Raw genomic sequence first — 21184 nt, 5'->3', positions numbered from 1 at the left:
ATTTCGTGCCGAGCGCCGGCGCCGGCGGCGAGCGGCAGGTCGTTGACAGGCCGTGGCAGCCTGCTCCTGCTACTCTACGACAAGGTTTGTCTGAGAGAGCGTGCCGGCTGGGGCTGGTACTACAGCGACCGTACGGCCCCTGAACTAGTAGTCTGCGAGCCGCTGACCCGGCGGTACCAGGAGATCGCCTTGCCGTGGAACAGACCCGTACCTACGTTTTTTTAGCCCTGGTGCAAAATATAAAGTAGGGCCTATATTTATAAAATGCAAATAGCTAAAATGCACGTAGACTTCCTCATGTAATACCATAAGTATTCATACAAAACGATTAAATGACGAATCTTACTTACTCATAAGTTCTTAGCTTCCATTAAAAAACATCATTCTTCTGGTATTCTTCGAAATAGGCACAGTATTACGTTACCTGCACCTTCTCAGCGAATCACGTGATCACGCCTTCAAGCGGTAGCTTTTGTTGTGAAGAAGCCAGACCTGCCGTCAGAGCCCCAGAGGTGGAATCGCTGCCTGCATGCAGGCTTGATTGCGGCGGTAGCTTCGCAGAATCGCAGTTCGCGCGCAGCTCGGCGAGATGGCGACTCGGCGAGATTGCGGCAGCTGGCGGCACTCACGTGATTTGGCAATTAATCCTAATCGGCAGACGGCAGGCGGCAGCGGCAGGCCAGGCCTACTAATCGGAGTATCGGTTTATCGGACGGTTATGGACTCCTGGTTCGGCAACACGCAATGAGCCAATGACGCAACAGATTCTCCAGGCCAAAAAATCAAAAAGTTGCATGCAGGCCTGGTCCGCTGGTCGCATACAGAATTGCAGATGCAGGCAGGAATAGAGTTACAGAGGCCACTAGGCACCAGACTACCAGAGGGAGGTCGACACATTGGGGCCCTAAAATTTTGGAGGCCTGGTGCAGTCAGCCCACTTTCTATCTTTATCCGAGTTGTCTTTCTTGTGTTATCGAGCTTCTCATTGTTTTAGGTTTAGAGTCTAAAAACTCTTACAACTTTTTTCTGGTAACTTTTGGTGGTACATCCACCGCCGCCACTTCCATCCCTCCCTTCCTAACTGGTGCATCTCGTCATCCCGCAACCAACCACCGCCCACTAGAGATCTTGCCCTGCATGGCCAGCTCCTACACCATCTCGTATTCGCCACCTGCCAAACCTCCGTCACCCTCCCTCCTCAACCTTTTCTAAGTCCGGAGACTATTGGAGCCCCCCCGCAAACCCCCACACTAATCCTAACCAGGGGCGGAACCACGATGAACACCTCAGGAGGGGGGAGGGGGACTAAATAGTAGAGATTAAGGGTTAGAGTTAGAAATTAGTGGTGATTTGAGACTATATCTACAGTGTTTTACAGGTAAAATCAGGTTCTCGGGAGGCTGCAGCCCCTAGCCCCCCGGATCCACCCCTGACCCTAACTGCAGCGGACACCACCCACTGCCGCCAACCTCGACCATAACCGGCGGACGATGGTGACCTCGCCACCGAACCCCTCTCACCCCACCGGCCAACTTCCCCCTCCCCTCCAGCCCTAGCGCCTCGTCGCCGACGCCCGAGCTTGCAGCAGCGTATGTCGGACGAGTACGTGAGCAAATGAGCTCGAGGGAGTCGAAGGAGATCGTGCCGCTGCTGTTGGCCGCATGAATCTCCAACACTTCCATATATGTAGGATTGCCGGCCACGGCTGCGCAGGCCCAATCCGGCCTGCTCAGATTTACCTGCGCACACAACACAGCCCAGTCTGCAACGCTCTCCCTTCAGCAATCGGCCCTGCCACGCCTTAGAAAAGATCACCGCCACGGACGGGAGCATCCGAGCCCAGCCTTTGGATATAAAATCGATGCCCCTCGTCTCGCCAAAACCCTTTGAGCCTTGGGGTTTCTTTCCCTTTGCCGCCGCCACCAAACACGTGAGGAGAGGAGAGCCGAGGGAAGGGAAGATTGCGAAGCGGAGGAGCGGGTCGCCGCCGCCGCCGGCCAGGAGCCGCCGCACCGGGCGACATCACTTCGCCACGCCGTCGACTACGCCGGGCCAAACCGTGAACCACGTGCTGAGCCACAGGACCAGTGCTTCTTCGCCTACGCCATGCCCCAAGCGGGAGCACGACGGGGAGCGAAAACGGACGATGTTGCCGAGAGCTGCGGGCACGAAGTCGCCGTGTCCTCCGAGCTGCACCAACTCGCCACGGCACCGCCATCCTGGACTCCCCGAGACCGTAGGTGAGCTTCCCCGTCCCGCACCATGCCACCATCGCTCGTTGTTGCCTTCCTGTGTTGGATAGCCCCATCGTGCCGCCGTTTGTGTTTTCCCGACGCAGCGACGCCGTGGCGGGTCGAAGCGCTCATCCGCCGCGGAGCCCAACCCAGCCTGGCCTTGGAGCCGGCAGCCTACGCGAGCTGCATTCCCGGTAGTGCATAGCTGCTCGTCCTGTAGTTTCGACGCCTCTTTTGTTCCCGTGCATACTAGCTGTAGTTTTGGGTAATTCTTGTTTAGGCCATCTTTAGGCCTAGCAATTCATGCCTAATGCTACTCTTCGTTTCAGACTTTGGATGTTGTAACTAGCCTGTGCAGTTAGTAGTTCATCATCCAACAGCCAAGTTTTGCACTTTTGCTCTACTTTGCACAGATACTGCGATACGGATATGCGATAAGGCGGTACACCGAGATACGCCATTTTCCCGAAAACACCAATACAGGGATACACGAATATATATGTTATATTTATATATAATAGAAATAAAAATAAATGCATAATTCAGAAAAACCACTTAAAAGGTTATTGGAATACCTGATTTCTTATTATTTTGTATTTCATCATGTCTTCTTTTATTCGTCCTCAGTCACTACTACTGTGAACAGGGAAGCAAGCTGCAAATAACAGGAGAATGAATTGCCAAATTAGTACACATGAATACAAAAGAATCAGAATCAACAGATAGACACATAATGCTTACTTTAACAAGTGTGTAGCCTGGTTGCCCAATAACTCCAGTGATCCATTTTTCAGTTGACTCAAAAGTCCAAACAGCAGAACAGATAAAAAAATAAGAAGCAAACAAGCAGTGCAGAGAATACAAAATAGTAGATCGACCACTTAGTATGTAATATGATAAAGGTCACACAAGTTCACAACCAGTTTCTAGATAATACTGCAACTCAACGTTCAGGTCTAGTTCAAAGGATCATTATTACATAACTTGTATAAAAAATAGTATGCAAACGATAAATCTAATTGTTGCTTGGTGGATGAGCTAGGACCTGAAGTATCAGATAGAACCAGAGCCCCCATATCATCTAGCACTCTCTCTAGGTTTGGTTCATCCAGTGAGAGTTGAGCCTGCTGAAGAAAATCAGCAGCACCATCAAGGTCGAACTCGAAGGTATCTCCAACATCCCACGTTGCTAATGGGCCTTGGCAATATTCTTCAGTTTTCCTTGAAAGTGATGGATATATAAGCACTTTTAGTTTTAATTTAATCCAGAAATAAATCATGAATACGATGAACAGATAGTAGATTAAACTAGACATGTCTACGCAAGATGTAGACAAGTCTACCATTGCAAATAGAATCACATATTCTACCATACTATCCAGTGCTATCAGACTGCAGCAGATCATAATGGCTAGTATGGAAGACACAATTTGAGATAATAGATCGTATGTTTCTTTCTTGATGAAGACCGGCTCCTAGACGACTACCGGGTACAGCAGGCGACGACGATCAGCAGCCTGACATTGTTCGCGACGGCGAGTGACGCCCGAGTGACGAAGAGGTAGACGAGCCATGGTGAAGGAGTCGATGAAGAACTTGACGAAGCGGAGGAAGCGATCGAGCAGTCGCGCAGAGCGCTTCCAAAAAACCTTATTCGCCCTCTCCCGGTGCAGGATCGCTGAAGACGACGGTTCCGGAGACCTGCTCTCCCAATCGCCGGTGCACGCCGACAATCGGGATGGAGTAGACTACGGTGGCGGCGCAGCAGCGAGAGGAGGCAAAAATCCTAGCTCGAATAGATCTGTTTTTGGTAGAGGCCGGTAGGTCGCATATCTAGGAGAGCCCACGATTCTCACGTCATGATCCTGATCTAAACCGATTAGGATTCCATATATCTCGTTGACTTAAGGACCAAGTAACCAAAAAATAAAACGGCAAAAGGAAGCCGCGTCCCCGCAAGGCGAGGGGCCGGATTTCAGCGGACCATTCACGCAGGTGCCGCGCGCCCGCGCCCTTCGCCCCGCCCCGCCCGGCGAGGCGTGGCGAGCGAGCGCGCGCGTGTGGAGCTCTCCTTCTCTCCCCACACACTTAGCTTGGAGGAGTGAAGACAACTTCCATATTTAAGTTGGTCATCCCTCCCCTCCATTAGCAATGTTGGACTAAAGACTTGCACCACTCCAGCTCTTGCCCACATGGGCCTTCGAGATTTATTTGGAATTCTGAAATTACTATGGGCTAGGCCCATTATTTCAACAATCCCCCACCAGATCTCAAATGCCCATCAGAGATTTTGCCTGTTTCTCACTGCTGTTTATATACTAGTGTTTCAGCGAGGACTGTTAAGTTGAACTCTCGCCTAGAGCTTCAAGCTACATTCATCCACAACTTGAACAATGGACTAAGCCTTGAATTGCTAGTTTTGTGCGGACAAGTTTCACTCAAAGTCGGGACTAGTACCTGGCTGCCTGTAGCCTACCCCGCGGGTGGGGCATATAGGTCATACTCCCTGGTCTCTTCATGAGCTTAATAGAGATCACCCAAGTCTCACAGATTGCAACCTTACAACATTCGGGCTCATATAGGTATATTTTTCCAAGATGTTCTGTAGGGCAACATCTTTGCTAATTAAAGCCAACAAAATATATTAAGGCAGTAGCCAGCCTGCCATGCAGTGGTTTGAGAGTGTTGCATCATTTCTCGAGTGGGTTAGTAGGATACTCTCATGCTATCCAATGGCTTGTTCTTCCCAGATCCTACTTCACGGGGTCTTCGATCACATAGGTTGGGTTACCACCATGGTGTAGCTCATATGGGTCTCATACCCATCTCCTTTGATGCACTGTCTATCACATTACGTGACAGCCCCTTAGTGAACTGATCTGCCATGTTCTTATCAGTTGAGATGTAATCCACTGATATTACTCCGGAGTTTCTCATTTTCCTGACAGATTTCAGACGTCTCTTAACGTGTCTTGATAACTTCATATTGTCCTTAGAATTGTTCACTTTGACTATCACCGTTTGATTGTCACAATTCATAAGTATTGCCGGCATAGGTTTCTCGACAATAGGCAAGTCCATCAATAGTTCACGTAACCAATCAGCCTCAACTGTGGCTGTATCTAATTGTGCAAGTTCTGCTTCCATGGTAGACCTCGTTAAGATAGTCTGTTTGGATGACCTCCATGAAACAATACCACCACCAAGAGTAAAGACATATCCACTTGTGGCATACAGTTCATCAGCATCAGATATCCAATTTGAATCACTATAGCCTTCCAGTACCGCAGGATACCCGGAGTAGTGAATTCCGTAATCCATAGTACCAACTAAATAGTGCATGACTCGCTCAAGCACACGCCAATGATCATCTCCCGTATTAGAGGTAAACCAGCTCAGTTTGCAAACAGCATATGAGATATCAAGCCTAGTAGCACTGGCTAAATACATAAGTGATCCAATAATCTGAGAGTATCTTAATTGGTCTCTACCAATTCTCTTGTTTTTCCGAAGTATCAAGCTCGAATCATAAGGTGTGGGAGAAGGCTTACTGTCCTTGAAGCCAAACCGGTTCAAGACCTTTTTCACATAATGAGATTGTGTGAGAGTAATCCCATTCTCTCCTTTGATCAACTTGATATTCAAAATTACATCAGCCTCTCCCAGATCTTTTATGTCAAAACTTTGGCACAGAAATAACTTGACCTCTTTAATCATGTCAAGATTCGTACCAAAGATCAGTATGTCATCGACATACAAGCACAATATAACTCCCTCACCCCCACCATAGCGGTAGTACACACATCTATCAGACTCATTGACAGAAAAGCCTGCTGATATGAGTGTAGTATCAAATTTCTCATGCCACTGCTTAAGTGCTTGTTTCAGGCCATACAAAGATTTCAGCAATTTACACGCCTTGTTCTCTTGACCCTTTATTACAAACCCATCAGGCTGATTCATATAAATTTCCTCATCCAACTCTCCATTAAAGAAAGCTGTCTTAACATCCATCTGATGGACGAGAAGACCATGTGAGGCAGTAAGGGAAAGTAATACTCATATACTGGTCAATCTCGCAACAGGTGAGTAAGTGTCAAAGAAATCTTCGCCTTCTTTCTGGGTATAACCCTTAGCCACAAGTCAAGCCTTGTACTTATCAATAGTACCATCAGACCTAAGCTTCTTTTTAAACACCCACTTGCAACCCACAGGTTTACAACCATACAGTCGATCAACAACCTCCCAAGTTCCATTAGAAAGAATAGAGTCCATCTCACTATGGATAGCTTCTTTCCAATCATCTGCATCTGGAGATGCAAATACCTTTGAAATAGTCTTAGGAGTATCATCTACGAGATAAACAGTGAAATCATCACCAAAGGACTTTGTAGTTCTTTGTCTCTTGCTCCTCTGAGGAGCTTCACTGTTAACCTCCTCATGAACTGGCTCAAGTGTTCGTTCAGCATGATCAAAAAGCACAACAGGTTCAGGAGTTGTCTCAGCAATCACATTAGAAGATAGTCTAGACATACTATGCAAATGTTTCATAGGAAATATATTCTCAAAGAAAGTAACATCACGAGACTCCATCATGGAATTAACATGAACATCAGGTACCTCTGATTTAACAACTAAAAATCTATAGGCTATGCTGTGATGGGCATATCCCAAAAAGACATAATCCACAATTTTAGGTCCCAACTTACGTTTCTTGTTGATTGGTACACTAACTTTGGCCAAGCAACCCAAGTGCGTAAGTATGAAAGTGATGGTTTTCTTCCAATCCATTCTTCATAGGGAGTTTTCTCCTTATTCTTCATGGGTACTTTATTCAGGACATGACATGAAGTCAATACAGCCTCCCCCCACTATGCGTTAGATAATCCACTGGTGTCTAACATGGCGTTCACCAAGTCAGTCAAAGTGCGATTCTTTCTTTCGACAACCCTGTTTGATTGGGGCAAATAGGGAGGCGTCCTCTCATGTATAATACCATGTTCTTCACAGAACAAGTCGAAGTCATTAGAGAAATACTCGCCACCATGATCAGACCTAATTCTTTTGATCTTTTTCTCAAGTTGATTCTCAACTTCAACCTTATAGATTAAAGTAGTTAAGAGCCTCATCTTTCGTTTTCAATAAATATACATAGCAATATCTAGACGCGTCATCTATCAAAGTCATGAAATATCTTTTTCCACCTTTGGTCAACACACCATTCATCTCGCATATACCAAAATGAATTAGTTCAAGTAGTGCCAAGTGTCTCTCCTCGACCACCTTGTGAGGTTTTCGAGGTTGCTTAGATTGCACACAACTATGACACTTAGAACCTTTGATAATGGAAAAATTTGGAATTAAACACAGGCTGGAAAGTCGAGACATAGAACCAAAATTTAGATGACATAAACGTGAATGCCAAACACTAGCATCACTCTCATTAATACCATCACAAATATAGTTCACAGACTGCGCACTCATAGCCTTTACCAATAAATTGTCCACTCTTAGACACGACAATTTTATTAGACTCAAGCACTACCTTAAAACCATCCCTACACAAAAGGGAGCCACTAACTAGATTCTTCCTGATAGAAGGGACATGCTGCACATTCTTTAGCTGCACGATCTTTCCCGAAGTAAACTTCAGATCTACCATACCAACACCATGAACAGAAGCATGTGACCCATTCCCCATTAGGATAGAGGAATCCCGAGCGACTTGGTAAGATGAAAACAAGGAGGCATCATCACACACATGAACACTAGCACCAGTATCAAGCCACAAAGTATTAGTAGATTGAAACACTGAAAAAACAAAAGGTAAATTACCATACACACTATTTTCGTCTCCAGCGCTGGTCACCATACTCACAAACTTCTGCTGTGGAGGTTTTCTTTCTTTGCAGTTTGGGCACTTCTTTGCCCAATGGTCAGTAGAACTGCACATGAAGCATCCCTCGTTCTCCTTGTTCTTCTTCTTCTTGAAGGTAGTGGACTGCTTAGGCTTATTGTTCTTACCCTTGCCCTTGCCACCATTGCCATTGTGATGTGATTGGTGAACCATATTGACACTGGTCTGACCCTCAACAGCTTTAGATCATCCATCTTTAGCCCGAGCTTTCTCCTCAACATCAAGAGACTCAATCAAGTCTGAAACAGAAATTTCTGTCCTCTTGTGTTTGAGAGAAGTGGCGAAGTCCCTCCAGGATGGAGGTAACTTGGCAATAATGCCCCCAGCCACAAACTTGTCGGACATGACAATCTTTAGCAGATCGAGTTCCTTCACCATGCACTGTAATTCATTAGCCTGAGCGACTACAGATTTTCCATCAACCATCTTGTAGTCATGATACTGCTCAATGATGTACAGTTCAGTGCCAGTGTCTGAGCCACCGTAGTTGGCAGTCAGATCATCCCACAACTCCTTTGCGACTGTGTGATGGAGGTACACATCCTACAGATGTTCTGCAAGTGCACCAATCACAGCGCCCAAGAAGATTGTGTTGGCTTCCGAATATTCTTTCTCCTTTTCAGGAGCGAGAATCAATTCCAGCTTGCCATTGGACACCCAGAACACCTTCACGCTGTGGCTTACACCTACCACCTCTTGAAGTGCACGCCAGCAAACGCTGCTGGCCTCAGTGCATCAAAAATCCAGCCATAAAACTAAAGTGCCTACAATAAGGTTTTTGGATTGATGGATATATAAGCACTTTTAGTTTTAATTTAATCCAAAAATATCATGAATACGATGAACAAATAGCAGATTAAACTAGATATGTCTACGCAAGATCTAGACAAGTCTATCATTGCAAATAGAATCACATATTCTACCATACTATCCAGTGCTATCAGACTGCAACAGATCATAATGGCTAGTATGGAACACATAATTTGAGATAATAGATCGTATGTTTCTTTCTTGATAAAGACCGGCTCCTGGACGACTACCGGGTACAACAGGCGACGACGATCAGCAGCCTGACGTTGTTCGCGACGGCGAGTGACGCCCGAGTGACGAAGAGGTAGACGAGCCATGGTGAAGGAGTCGATGAAGAACTTGACGAAGCGGAGGAAGCGATCGAGCAGTCGCGCAGAGCGCTTCCTAAAAACCTTATTCACCCTCTCCTGGTGCAGGATCGCTGAAGACAATGGTTCCGGAGACCTGCTCTCCCAATTGCCGGTGCACGCCGACAATCGGGATGGAGTAGACTACGGTGGCGGCGCAGCAGCGAGAGGAGGCAAAAACCCTAGCTCGAATAGATCTGTTTTTGGTAGAGGCCGGTAGGTCGCATATATAGGAGAGCCCACGATTCTCACGTCGTGTCGGGGATACATCCCAGTACCCGCAAGGAAGGAAGAACTCGGACTCCTACTAGGATTCCCCTGTAATCCGACTAGGACTAGTCCTGTGTACTCCTATTAGGACTCCTCCTTGTAATCCGACTAGTACTCTGCCCCCTGGAGTATATAAAGGAGGGCAGGGGTACCTAGCTCGGCAGGTCAGACCTCAAGGTCATAGCTCAACACCCAAGCCCTCAACCTACGAGGACGACTCTAGATCATCAATCCCCAAGATCAATACAAACCAACCCACAGGACGTAGGGTATTACACGATCTAGGGGCCCGAACTTGTCTAAATCGTGTTCCTTACGTCACCATTGATTCCTTGATTCTTGACGACCCTTACCGCCTAAAAGACCACCTAGGGTACCCCCTAGGTGGGTTGCCGGTCTAAAACACCGACAGCTGGCGCGCCAGGTAGGGGAACTCGTCGAGTTTCTCAGTGCCAATTCAATGGCAAAGATCATCATCAAGTTCGCCTTCTTCATCGAAGCTGGCGCAACCTTCGTTTTTGGATCCTGGCTCTGCGTCGCCGACGGTGCCGGATCATTCCGGCACCAGACCGTCAACTCCGACAGCGACCTCGGGTTCCACCGCGATTCGAACTCGAACTCCGACGGCGACTCCGGGGCCGACTACAACTTGGAGTCCGATGGCGACTCTGGGTCCAACTCCGACTCGAAGTCTGACAGCGACTCTGAGTTTGACTACAACTCGAAACTCCGACTACATCACGAGCCCGCCGACGACTACGGGCGGCTTGCCGATGATTTCTTTGACTATGTCGCGGGCACGCCAACGACCACGGTCGGCTTGCCGACGACTCCGTCGACTACGGGCAGCTCGTCGATGACTTCAACTACATTGCAAGCTCGCCGACTACTACGGGCGGCTCGGCAACGACTTCGACTACTCTCCTCGACTACTTCGCTCGGCAAGACACTGATGACTACTTTGTCATGACGCTCGCCGACGACTTCTCCGAGTACGTCGCGACACTCGCCGACTACTACGGGCGGCTCGCCGACGACTACTCCGACCACATCGCGACGCTCGCTAATGAGTACTTCGTCCAGACGCTCGCCGATGACTTCTTCGAGTACGTCGCAGCGCTCGCCGACTACTGCAGGCGGCTTGCCGACGACTACTCTGACCACATCGTGACGCTCACTGACGACTACTTCCACTACTCGTCTCGACTACAAGGCTAGTCGAGGGCGGACTACTTCAACTCGTCTCGACTAAAAATTAGTCGGGGCAAACTTTGCATCACCAACAACTAGTCAGAATCGCCTTCGACTAGTCGTCAACAATCGTTACGGCTTCATCAACGACTGTCACGGCTTCGTCAACAATCATCCACAAATCAAGCTAAGTCACTTTTCTAAATTATTTTCCAGCTTATTCTCCGTTTGCGCGCAACACGCGCTCTACTCGCCGGAAACTCTTGCGCGCAACGCGTGCTCTATTCGCCAGAGGGCAGCAAACTCTTTCGCGCTACCGCGCTCCCTTTTTATCGCAACAGCGAATTTTCCTTGTCTTCTCTTGAGGTCACTACTCTTCTCGAGGAGAACACGCCTTAACTCGTGAAAGCCTCAGGCGCATCTGTCACGCCTAAGCCCATACGCGTATACGAGACCGATCTCACACACGCAGCGGCAACGGCTACCCAGAGACTGAGAGCCTAAGTGTAACAGGCTAACTACTCGGGAAGAGTATGACTGAAACAAGAGCTTGACTCGCAATCGTGCAGTCTCTTTCTTGTCGCAGCAGCGACTAATCTCACTTTTATCTTCTCTTAAGGTCACTACTCGGGAAGAGTATGACCGGAATAAGAGCATGACACAACTTTCATACTGTTCACTGAATAAATTTCAGCAGTTTCAAAATCCTACAAAAATGCTACATAATGTATGCATCTTTTCTTTCAGATCGAGCTTCAGCGACGACGCTCGTCGCGACGCCCACTAAGCATGCCTCCAACGGCACAGGCTAGTTCCCAAACTCGGGGGCTAAGCACCACTCAGTACTCGGAATATCTCCAGTGGCTCAGCTACCTCCCAGGCTCGGGGGCTGGATGCCGCAAAACCACTCAACGTGGCTCCAACGACTTACCTGGCGCATAAGCACGGGGGCTGGACGCCGCAAGACTACTCGAATGATGACCTGAGTGAAGATTCAAGACCCTCGGGTTGATTATTCAATCAATCCAAGGCTCGGGGGCTGATTAGCTACACCCAACAATCGATTTTTTCAAGTCGAAAGAGAAAGATTCAAGATTTTGACCCTCAGCCTGATTCTACGATTCAACCTAAGGCTCGGGGGCTACTCCATATGGAGTGCGACTTTCGCCGCCCTCCATACACGAAGACTACAATATCATGTTGGTCAAGACTTTGAGCACACCATAGCCTCATGGCAGCTTTGAGAAGCATTGAAAGATTCAGCCTGACAAAGGACTCGAAGAGCACCAAGACTACTCGGCGAATATCTCAAGACTACTCGAAGACTGCTGCATTCGACTATGAAGCGCTCGGGGGCTTGTCGGGGATACATCCCCAGTACCCGCAAGGAAGGAAGAACTCGGACTCCTACTAGGATTCCCTGTAATCCGACTAGTCCTAGTCCTGTGTACTCCTACTAGGACTCCTCCTTGTAATCCGACTAGTACTCTGCCCCCTGGAGTATATAAAGGAGGGCAGGGGTACCTAGCTCGGCAGGTCAGACCTCAAGGTCATACCTCAACACCCAAGCCCTTAACCTACGAGGACGACTCTAGATCATCAATCCCCAAGATCAATACAAACCAACACACAGGACATAGGGTATTACGCGATGTAGCGGCTCGAACCTGTCTAAATCGTGTTCCTTGCATCACCATTGATTCCTTGATTCTCGACAACCCTTACCGCATAAAAGACCACCTAGGGTACCCCCTAGGCGGGTTGCCGGTCTAAAACACCGACACGTCGCGATCGTGATCTAAACCGATTAGGATTCCATATATCTCGCTGACTTAAGGACCAAGTAACCAAAAAATAAAACGGCAAAAGGAAACCGCACCCCCGCAAGGCGAGGGGCTGGATTTCGGCGGACCATTCACGCAGGTGCCCCGCGCCCGTCGCCCCGCCCGGCCCGGCCCGACGTGGCGAGCGAGTGCGCGCGTGTGGAGCTCTCTTTCTCTCCCCACACACATAGCTTGGAGGAGTGGAGACAACTTCCATATTTAAGTTGGTCGTCCCTCCCCTCCACTAGCAATGTAGGACTAAAGATTTGCACCACTCCACCTCTTGCCCACATGGTCCTTTGAGATTTATTTGGAATTCTGAAATTACTATGGGCTAGGCCCGTTATTTCAACAGAAAGAAGACGCAAGTTCTGGTGTACAAAAACTAAATCTTAAGCACGTCCAGGATTCAGCCTACATTGATTTAATTTTAATCAAATTCCATGCTGGTGGGACTGAATAAATTAATGGAAAATGAAGAAAAATAACTGAACCTGTTTCTTATGGAACTATGGATCATTCCATAGGTACTCCAGTTTCTTTCAGCACATGAAGAGGACGTTGGCTGCCCAAGTAATCTAGATGCCAACTTTCTCAACTCAGGAGCAGAGTTACCGTGAATTCCCCACCATTGCTTTGCCTCTAGGTGAACTCTATCCTCAATTGAGTCATATGAATTAAATCCATTTCCAAACAAAGAAAAATCAGCAAACTGTTGCTAGCTATTTTTTAATTCATCACCAGAAAAAACCCTGAAACATTTGTTCCTCATATCTGAAATCTCTTCATCCATATGAGGAGCTTGGCGGTTTGGAATCTCATTAATCCATGCCTCACTGTAGTACCTGTATATACATGAATAAATTAAAGGTGAAAATTAAGAACTAAACAACAAAAAAATGGAATGGTAGAATACGTAAAAAGATATGGATATAACATTGGGATTTAAGGAGTGTGCCAAGCAATGCAATGGTGTGTTGCTTTTTGCCCATCGACTTACTAAGATCTCATTAATAGTGAAGTAAAAGGTAGATTCCTCCTGTGGTTCTTTCCCTTCATGGCGATAAATTGTTTTCTTCACCTTCTCTATCATTGTAGCCCACATCTCATTTATCAAATGGATGCATGGTTTATTGGTGTCGGCTGCACGTATCATAGAATATATAGGTTCAGTAAAATCAAGATATAGCTTACTTTATCCCACCACACATCATTTAGAATCTTCCCTTTGACAAATTGTGCCTGACACACATTGTCATCCCTATATGTATTCCACTTTTCACTGACCATCATCAGTACAAGAGATTCTTTGATAGCACGAAGCCTCTTCAACATCACAACAATAGAGGCAAACCTTGTCTCAGCAATGGCCAGAAATTTCAACTAACTAAAGTCATTGAACATGGACAACCTCATGGAGTGGCTCATGATGAAACTTCTAATCGCAGAGGCATCACCAGCAACCTTGCTTATCCAATTGAATTCTTCATAACACTCATAAGCAATGTCCCTAGCAGCACAAATGTTCTTCAAGACAATGTTCAAGGTATGAACAACGCATGGGGTCCAGAAAATATGGGGATGCTTTTGCTCAACAATCAGCCCAGCACCTCTACAGTTATGTGCATTATTAGTGATCACCTACACAACATTTTGTGCCCCAACCTCATCAATTACTACTAGCATATTCTCAGCAATGTACTCCTTTTTCTTGACTTCTCCTTCAGTGTTGATTGCTCTTAAAAACATTGGCCCATCTTCTGTCACAGCCAAGAAATTTAAGAGAGGGTGTATTTGAGCATCAGACCACCCATCCTATACAACAGTAACACCTTTAGAGCTCCAGATTGATTTGATTGGCTGCAGCATTCTCTCAGCATGCGTCGTCTCTTGCACCAGAAAAGTTATCCTGAACTTGTTGTAGCTTGGACGAACATAGCCTCCCAAAGCATTGTTTGCAGCAAAGATGAAGGCCTTTCTGAAGTATGGGTTTCTTGCAAGATTGAAAGGCAATCCTGCAAATATTGACATTGACAAAGCAAATGTATAAATAAAATGCAAACATACATGGATTAATTAAGACTTGACATAAAGAGAAATAAGCTAACCTGCTATGTAGAACATCCTTGCAATCAAAGCATCAAGCTGTCTACGAGTTTCTAAATTAAAGCTAGATTCGATAGTGGAAACACCCCATCTCTTTCTGCCTGTCACACCCTATGCAATGGAATAGTTCTAGGCAATTTTCTAGCAGAGACTACCTCAGCCTTAGCAATTTCATCATTAAGTTGAGAAAGAACCTGATCTGAAGCCTTTGTACAGAATCTCACGCAATAACCAGGAATCTTGACGAGATGGGCTCTCGCTCTTGAGTAGCTCTTGTTGATTATGAAATGACAAAGCCTGCATCTACTCCTTACATTTCCTCCCTGACCCTTTCCTGTCTTCTCCAGCACCTCGACATACCTCCACAAGGGCTTCGTCCCATTGTCGTGTGGAGGAAAAACACGGGCACCAGCCAAGATTTGGCTTGCCCTGGAGGAATTGTTGCCTGTTGCAGGAAGTGCACCTGCACTACCAGCAACAGTGCTGGATGCAGATGCATCTGAGGCACCAATTTCACTCGCCATATATCAGATCGGAGAAGAGGAACTACGACATGGGGATGCTAGTGCAACCTACTGCCGCTTGGCTGGGTAGGGTGGAGGGCTTGGAGGGAGGAGGATCAAGGAGAGGCAGAGTGGGCGACAGTGAGCGGCGGCGATGGCAGATGGTGACGGTGCAATCGGTGACCACATGAGAAACGATGTGGGGATGCGTGGAGAGAGGGTCCTACGTGCAGAAAGGGTGTATTTAAACACAGAATGAGAGGTTAGGGTTTCTAGGTATCTGGAAAGAATCGGCAAGGTGCCAACAAATTATTGGGATTATTTTATTTTTTAAAAAATTAAAAATATCTTAAAATATTTGATATTGGTCCAACAAGTATAGAAGGATTATCAGCGTCCTGGCAGTATCGGATGAGTATCAGTATTTGATACGCGAGCTTTCGCAAGTATCCGCTCATCGTAGCTTTTGCTTGCTTGCCGTGGACCCTGCAAGCTAGAAAACTGAGTGAGGACTGGGTAGGTAACCTAGTAGTCTGCATCAACATCAAGTGCAAATCTGAGCTAAATAGTTAGGACAAGTGACAAGTCTTGATTGAAGAATTTAGGGTAAGCACAGTGCTAGTCAATATATTCCGTGCAAGATTTTCTGGATAACATGGCCTTGGTTGCACTCGACTAATTAATGTACTTCTTGCACTTCAGGTAGATTTAACAGAATATCTTGCTGACTCATATTCTTATGTTGTGGAAGTAGATCCCACGTGATTTATGGAAAGTTGCAACAAATCTGTGACACCACCTTTTAGCACTACAAGCAAATGTGAGTACCCCACAGAATTACTGATCTTCTCACTTCTGGTTGACTGTTGAACATTTACATGACTGTTGTAACATGGTTCTTTAGAATAGCTTTAGATCTTGATTTGTAGCATTCATTGAAGGCCTGTTTGGATGGACTAAAGCTAAAATTTAGCTCTGACTAAAGTTTAGATGTCTAAACTTTAGTCGGCTAAAATTAGTCCTATCTTGTTTGGAGCAAGAACTAAATTTTAGCCTATTTATTGGTAAAAGTCCATTCTATTGTCCTTAGGGGGTGCTGGAGAGAAAATTGTAGGATTTTAGTGGGAGGATATTTTTGGTTTTTGCCATTCATATCTAAAATTAGCCCCCATCAGCTGGGTGTGGAGGGCTAATGAGCTAAAGTTTAGCTGGAGGGTTGGCTAATTTTTAGCTTGTTGGGATAATCTTGTAGCTAAAACATGATAACCATGTAAGCTCGAGTCCTAGGGGCGTCGCCCCTTAGACTCAAGCTTACAGGATTATCGCGTGTTAGCTGCGAGATTATCCCACGTTCTCCCCCATAATCTTAAAGCTAAAACATTGTATTATAAGTCCTTTCTCAACAAAATTCCACACCAAAGTATGTGTCATAGTGATATAAATATCATGGACCTCATCACTTATAGCACTACATTCCATATCGATAAGATAAATATATAATACTTTATGGGAGTTGGTTTTATGATGATTCTCATCCAGTAATCCCATTCCGGCTACATGATTACAAAAATTACTAGGTGATAAGCCTTTTGTAAGTGGATCTGCGAGCATAAATTCGGTGCCAATATGTTCAATCTTAATTGGTACCGAATTTACATATAAATTCTTTGTATGCTTTACATATTTACCCTTAATGCAGTCTAGACTGTGGTTATCTGCATCACTGAATTCTAGTGGAAGAAGGATTTGTTCTTTAATTAGTCGTTAATCCTCCACCTCAAAATGTGGCCCAAAAGATAGTGCCACAACTTCATAGATGACTCATTAAAACTCTTGCGCTTTTTGCTTACATCACGTACATTCAAAGACATAGATTCATTGAGAGATAGCATATAAAGCCTGTCATGTCGCATGACCAACTTTATTACATTTAGAATTAACAAACATTGACCATCTCCAAACTTACATGAATAATTATCATCATCCAAGCGTGAAACAGAAATTAAATTTCTCCTAATCGAGGGAACAAAAAGAATATTTTAAGCTGAAAAATATGACCATTATTTAAAACTAAGGGAACTAGTCCTATTGCTCTAACTTTAGCTTCCTGCCCATTAGCCACTCGAAGGCTTCTTTCCTTTCCGTTCAGACTTCGGGATGTACTGAATCTCTGGAATGAATTGGTGACATGTGCCATAGCACCAGAGTCAATTCACCATGAATGTAAGCAGAAATCAACATAAAGAGATTTGTCAACTAAAGTAATTTCGTCAACAGTGCCTCTCATGGCAAGCCACTTAAGCCACCTAGGACAATCATCCTTGTAATTTTTGTCCTTTCTATAGAAGTGACAGACATTGTCCTTCACTCCATGTGAGCCTCAAGTAGATGAGGATCCAGGACCACTAGGAGAAAAGGGCTTGAACTGTGGCTTCTTTGTTGTAGGGAGTGAAATCTTCCTGCTTCTTCTTCTTTCCCTTATAACCTCCCTGACCCTTATTCTTGATGGTGCCAACATTATTGATGACATCCCTTCTTTTTGCCTTCAGTCTCTCCTCCTCCTGGACACACATGGCGATCAAATCACCCATGCTCCACTTTGTCTTTTGAGCATTATAGTTCACCTTGAAGGCTTTGAACTCATTAGGAAGATACACCAAAATATAGTGAATGAGAAAAGCGTCCTCCATGCCCATTTTCAAGTCATTGAGCTGAGCATTAGCATCAATTATATGCATAATGTGGTCACATACATTTCCCTTAACCCATCGTACCTAGCATTGGTAAGCCTCTACATCAATGTGGTAGCATAAAATTTTAAGGACCCCTTGTAGTGTTCCTCAACTGATGCCAAGTACTTCTTAGCATTTTCATCATCAGTGATGGCTCCCCTTATGCCGTCCGATATGGAGTTCTTCATCATCTGGCATGCGAGACGGTTTGACCTCTCCCACTCCCACTTCTCATTGTTGGCCAAATATTCGGCCTTTTTTGCCTCATAATGCTCAACTGTAGCCTCAAGTGCTGTGGGTTCATCAACCCTCAGTGCATAATCCAAGTCAACGAGGGCAAGACCAATCGTCAGCTGGTTCTTTCACACTGGGAAGTTGCTGCACATAAGTGGCTGAATCAAGCCAAGTTGCGCAGCAACAGTACTCACTGAAAAATGTTATGGTATCACATTAGTAAATAACGCATTGTTTTCATGAATTACTAATGTGATACCATAACATTTTTCAGTGAGTACCTGCATGAAAACAATGCGTTATTTACTAGTGTGATACCATAACATTTTTCAGTGAGTACCGTTGCTGCGCAACTCGGCTTGATTCTGGCCAACCAAACAGACTTCCCCCTCTACAAACTGAAGGGCACATGCGTCATTTGTTCTCTCCCTTAATTTGTCTTATAATTGCTAGGATGCCTTGTATTTCAGGATGGAGGTAGTATCTCTGAATGAATCTGTGTCTATGAATGTCTGTGACGTAAGCAAAAAGTGCAAGAGTTTTAATGAGTCATCTTCGAAGTTGTGGCACTATCGTTTGGGCCACATTTCGAGGGGAAGGATTGGACGACTAATTAAAGAACAAATCCTTCCTCCACTAGAATTCAGTGATGCAGATAACCACTATCTAGACTGCATTAAGGGGAAATATGTAAATCATACAAATAAATGTGCTAACCATAGCACAGGACCTGTACAAATAATCCACACTGATATATGCAGTCCTTTCCCAATAAAGTCTATTGATGGTTTTGACTCGTCCATTACATTCACTGATGATCACCCACGATATGGACACATTTATCCCATTAAAGAACGGTCTGAAGTGCTAGAAAAAAATTTAAGATAGTCAAGGTTGAAGTAAAACTCAGCATGATTTAAAGATTAAAATAGTATGATTAGATCGTGGGGAAGAGTATAATAGCAGACATACTACTTATGGGAAGGTCCCCGATTCTTTTGCGGTACTTCCAAGAAAATGCTATAGCTGCACAATACTCAATGCTTGGTGATCCACCACAAAATGGTGTAGTAGAAGAAGGAATCGCACACTTATGGACATGGTGCAAATTATGATGAACCACTCTACTTTGTTAGTTAAGCTGTGGATGCAAGCACTAAAGACAGCTGTACATATCCTTAATCAGGTCCAAGCAAATCAGTACCAAAAACACATTATGAATTAGGGACTGGGAGAAAGCTGAGTATGAATTATATTCATATATGGGGTTGTCCAGCTGAATTTAAAATATTTAATCCACATATTGTGAAATTAGATCCCAAAAAAGTAAGTTGCCATTTTATTGTGTATCCTGAAAGGTCTAAAGGGTACCGATTCTATTGTTCGGATCGCATTACCAAATTTTTTGAAACAAGACACGTGGTGATCTTGGAAAATGATGGAATAAGTGGGAATTTGGAGCCCAGTAAAATTCACCTTGAGGAAAAGTGGGTTTATGTTCCTTCACCGCTGATTCCACATGCTGTTTTTCCCGAGCCCCAAATTGTTGTATCTGCAGTACCCTTTGCGAGTGCAACACTCGTTGCCCCTGCAGCTGATAATGCAGCTACTCCGCATGTTGAGGACTCTGAAGTTGACACCAATGCTAAATGATGAAGATCCTGAACCGCCCTACACAATTAACGATTAACGAACCAACTAATGAACCTGTCAGGAGATCAGTGCGAGAAAGAAGATCTGCTATCCCAGATGATTATGAGTTTTTTTTGAATGAAGATGAAAATGATATTGGGAGGGCAGATGATCCTTGTTCATACAAGGAGGCCACAAAGGATGAAAATTCACCTAAGTGTGTGATGAAAGATGAGATTAAGTCTATGAGAGCAAATGATGTATGGGACTTAGTAGAAATTCCTAATGGAGCCAAAAAAGTAGACTTAAGGATTAATGAAGTGTATTCTTTTCTCAAAAAGGTGATAGATCAAGCTCCTAAACTAAGCCAATGGACAAATGAAATTGTTAAAACTAGCTGCATTCTTCAGTCTTTGCTGTCACAGGTAATTACATGGCCTTCACATATCCATTCCCTGTCAGAAGCATCACCCTGGCAGATTTCATTTTTCCCAATGGATGTAGCTGGTAGTTTCTCTACATAACCAAGGCACAGAAGAGTACTTAAAGGAAGAGTTTTGTCAGAATCAAGTCTGAATGCCAAGTTGTTGCCCTCATTACAGTACCTAATAGCGCATGTGATGATTATTCCCTTTACAGTTCAAGCAAGGATGCTTAGTCACAAGGAGAATCATTCTGCCAACATGATACTGCTGCGTTGCTGTTGTGGTTTCACTATTGTCAAACGCATAATTATTTTGATAATCGATAATTGTTTTGTGCTTGTGCTGCTTAATCTTCTAAACTATCGACACGGCATTGGCAGTTGACTTAGCCTAAGTTACCTAAAATTCTTTTAAAACGAAGCTCATGTCTCTATTCATTTATATTGTTAGACGATAGGGCGCGCAAAGCTCACTGAATGTTCTAGTAAACATTTATCTACCATTCCGTATGCACATCAGAGCTTGCTGCCTCCAAATTCTAGTGTGTAATCTGTGAAGGTCCATCTGAGTTAATCTGTGACATAAATTACCAGATTTATTTGCAATATCTAAATATAATACTTGAGTGTTTGCACCCTGAATGTATATTAACTCTTTATGTAACAACTGACTGTATGCACTCAAACTCTGATTTGGAAATCTGAACTCTTTATGTAATATACCTGAACTTTGAATCTTCCAGGAAAAGAACTCTGCAGTTGAATTTAATCTTTAGTTAATTACCCAAACTATCTGCCCATTTGACTGTTCTAATTCTGAGTTTCTAGCTAACTCCCCAACTATTTTCTTGAAAACGCGTGTACGAAATTTGTGAAGACAAGTTACATTCCCTAGGGAGTAGGGACTAGGGTTGTGAGATTCAACCTCCGCCCTGCAAATCAAGATGCTTATGCTGAAATC

The sequence above is a fragment of the Setaria viridis genome, chromosome 2, assembly GCF_005286985.2.
Source record: "Setaria viridis chromosome 2, Setaria_viridis_v4.0, whole genome shotgun sequence".
In the NCBI taxonomy this organism is placed as follows: Eukaryota; Viridiplantae; Streptophyta; class Magnoliopsida; order Poales; family Poaceae; genus Setaria; species Setaria viridis.
The sequence above is the reverse complement of the archived record's forward strand: the minus strand, read 5'-3'. Positions refer to the sequence as shown.